The sequence below is a fragment of the Cricetulus griseus genome, unplaced genomic scaffold (genome assembly GCF_003668045.3).
Source record: "Cricetulus griseus strain 17A/GY unplaced genomic scaffold, alternate assembly CriGri-PICRH-1.0 unplaced_scaffold_1, whole genome shotgun sequence".
Classification (NCBI taxonomy): domain Eukaryota; kingdom Metazoa; phylum Chordata; class Mammalia; order Rodentia; family Cricetidae; genus Cricetulus; species Cricetulus griseus.
Window position 1 is genome coordinate 8,243,734 of NW_023276808.1, and position 4,067 is coordinate 8,247,800.

At 35.6% G+C, this 4,067-nt stretch overlaps 1 pseudogene; it reads right to left on the reverse strand.

The window, feature by feature from the left end:
• The window catches only part of LOC118239761, a 148,809-nt pseudogene continuing 144,742 nt past the window's right edge, over positions 1-4,067 (reverse strand).

A 4,067-nucleotide genomic window follows, 5' to 3' on the forward strand; every position in this document is an offset into this window, starting at 1 on the left:
TTAATGTGATTCGTTTCCAGTATGTGCTATTTTATGCATTTGAAGAAAACTTAGGCATGCAAAGGTCTTTCCACACTGATTACACTCACAGGTTTTTCTCCCCTGTATGTGTTCTTCTATGTGTTTTAAGATGACCACTCTGAGCAAAGGCTTTACCACACTGATTACATTCATAGGGTTTCTCCCCATTATGTGTTCTTTTAGGTGTTTGAAGATGAGTGCGCTGAGCAAAGGCTTTACGGCATTGATTACATTCATAGGGTTTCTCTCCAGTATGTGTTCTTTTATGTATTTTAAGATTACTGTGGTGAGCAAAGGCTTTACCACACTGATTGCATTCATAGGGCTTTTCTCCAGTATGTGTTCTTTTATGTACTTGTAGACAATTGCTCTGAGTAAAGGCTTTACCACACTGATTGCATTCATAGGGCTTTTCTCCAGTATGTGTTCTTTTATGTACTTGTAGACAAGTGCGCTGAGTAAAGGTTTTCCCACACTGATTACATTCATAGGGTTTCTCGCCAGTATGTATTCTTTTATGTCTTTGAAGATTACTAAGCTGAACAAAGGCTTTACCACACTGATTGCATTCGTAGGGTTTCTCCCCAGTGTGAGTTCTTTGATGAATAAGAAGGTAACTGTGATATGCAAAGGCTTTAACACATTGGTTACACTCATAGGGTTTCTCTTCAGTATGTGTACTTTTATGCCTTTGAAGATGACTGTTATATTCAAAGGCTTTAACACATTGTGTATAAACAGAAGTCTTGACTCCAGTTTGGCTTCTTTCATGCCTGTAAGGAAAATGGGCATGTGTAAATGCTTTACCATATTCAATACAGTGTTGAATCTTGATATCTGTATAAGTTAATATTACAATTTGTTGCAATTGTGAAGAAGAATCAGACATTGCACTCTTATCACTGTTTACACTCATGTTTTCCCCTACTTTAAGATTTTTTTTGCATCTTTGAAGACACAAGTCTAGGTATAATCCTTTATTATATGTTTCTCATTTTCAGAAACTTTTTCCATAGTAGATTTTTCATATATTAAAGAGAAATGGAAAAATTCATAATTATATCAACCTTATTGTATTTTTAAATTTTACTACAGTATGAGTCATACTACATTTGCTAATGAAGTACAGAAAACAGTATTTACACAGTCCTAGAGTCATAATGCTTTTCTGCTGAGTGAGCTTGTTGGTGTATTATCAATGAAGCTGGAAAACAAATTAACTGCAAACTTGAATCAAATTCAACAAGTATGCCCAAAATGGGTACTACTACATGACTTTTAAATATTATGAAAGATAGGTATACCATGTTCTATATATCACCTTGCTGATATGGCTTGTATCCTGAGTAACACATGATATAACTAATAATGTAAAGATTACAAAGAAGAGGCTTCCTCATTTAATTCAGTTTGACTTTCTGTTCCTTATAGACATGTATTAGAGAGATTAGGCTTTCCCTGCAAAAACTGACCCTTGATTCTTGACAATAATTGCCCCTGTCACTAAACTTACAAAAGTAACAGCAAGGACATGAGAAAAACTAACTTTTCTATGGAGTGTTTGCTTAATGGGGGGTTTGGAGATATGCTTATCACATCAACCATGTGTATACCTTTAGTAATATAGGTAGTATGAAATAAGTGGATTTACAGTTCTACAGCATACCAATCATGGTGTAATGATTCAAGTGGTAATTTCTTTCAAGACATTGTTTCTTTGTCTTCTTTCTTAATATAATGTCTTGCAAATGCAGTTCACCTACCTGAAGCTGAGGTATATGGTTTTGTGAGAACTTAATAATCATCAATGCAATTTAAGCTGTGCTTAATTACACTGTTGTTTCTGTTTCAGAATTCCAGGACAGATTTCAATTGCTTCAGAGACATATTTCTATGAGCTCATAAATGAAAATTACCTTTCATGTCTTTTAGAACTTGCCCAATGTGCTCTAATAGTATTGTCTTCCCAACTGTACCCTAAAATGTAGTAAAAAAAAGAATGTTTATTTTTGAAAAATATGCAACATTTAAGTTACTGTCTACAGTGAACTTTAGAACTTGGACTGATTTATTTACCACATTCTTTTTTCACTCTCAATAAAATTAAAGAATAGCTACAATAACCATGGAACTGTTAGTTGTCCTATTATTTTAAATAATGAAGGAAAAAAGGTGTTACCTATATCATTAAGGTTCTTGTAGGTCTCCAGCATCACATCTTTGTATAGATTCTTCTGAGAAGTATCCAGCAAAGTCCACTCTTCCCAAGTGAAGTCAATATGCACATCATCATAGGTCATGGCATTCTAAAATATCACATATATGTATGCAACTGAAAGCATGATACTGACAATATTTTAAATGTACATTTCTGTAGAACATTATTTACCTACAATCCCAGACAGAATCTTCTAATATATCAGTAGCTCAAATCCATGACCCCAAATCCATAACCCCATGAACAAATTGGATTAATATCCTCTGCTGAAGTGCAGTTCACCCAAGAGAGAACTGGTAGGCAAACTGAGGCAAAGACACCCTTCTGAACCAACTCTACAATTTACAAATTGTTTTCTCTCCAGTGGATCTTCTCCATTCTTTAAATAACCACCAACACTATTTACAATCCAATTCCCTCCTCATCTCTAAGTTGTAGCCTCCAACTATAGAGGAAAACCTGTGCTCAAAGGATACAGCATCTGCCAGAAGTCCATATGGGCCACCTGACCACAGACCTCTCCAAGTCTCTCCATGCCCCCTAAATACTATCACCAGGTTCTCTCCTCTCTTCCCTTCTTTCAACTTCAAATGTTGGCATGTATTCTCTGCTAGAACAAAGTCCACACCTACAGCAAGATTTACAGCCCCCAAATTGGGATGACATGCCCTGTTCAACCATAGGCCCTCAGATCAGAAGATCAGAAAGTAAATAAAAGCCAAGGAAAGAACACCCTTCCAACAAAGAAAAACTGAGAAATCAGCACCTAGACATGCAATCACCTCAAAGCAAGATAACTGGACACCAGCATAAAACATAACCAAGAACCTCAAGAACAATAACTCACTACCAGATTCCAGCTATTGTACTACACCAAATCATCAATATTCCATCACAGATGAAGAACAATGAAGACCATATTTATAAAGATGATAGAGGTCCTGAAAGTTGAAATGAATTAATGCCTTAAAGAATTCTGGGAAATGTTAAAGTAAATGGTGTTGCTGTGATTAAATTATGTAAGTCAAAGCTACTCTGGTAATGTCCTCATTTTGTTGTTACACTTAGGCCAGTGTCTATCATTTTGAGAGCTTAGGGGAGAAACTCAAGTTAGGCACTGAAGGAAAAACGTGTTGAAAACTGCTTCTTGATTTTCTCCTTTTCTCTGTCACGGTCTTATATTCTGCTCGTTCTCTTTAGCAGCCCAAGTTCACTGGATAAAAGACATTGCCATCTCAGGGGAAGTCTTCTTCCCATATCAACCATCAGTCAACACAATCTTTTCAGGCAGAATCAGGCATTCAGTCTAAGAACACACTCAATCAATGTTTGCTCAGATGACCCTAGGATTTATCATGTTGATACGTGAGGCTAATTAGGAGACAAAGACAATAATACATGAGAAGGTTTTAAAATCCAAAGTCCATATACTAATCATATAAATCACTTAAGCAGCAAAGACTCAAACATGAAGGCAGCAACAACTGGAGAACACAGATATGACAGTGTGCCAGAAAATGGGAAGAGGCATCTAATATAAACATGAAAAAATAAACCTGTCTCTCCACAACAACTTCCCCAAAAAGCAAAACCTTCAGGAACTGATAACATAAAAATTTTTATGAAGACAAATTTGTGAATGTCCAATAGTTTTTTAAAAAATGAATAAAACTAGGTTACCAGTATACATTACTGAAAATCAGTACACAGATTCACATCATATGATGTCTATAATTGTCACAAGATTCAACAATCAAAATTATATGAAATACTTTTGAAAGAATGAAGGGGTTGGCAACAAAAAGCCAAGAAATAAGGCAGGAAACCG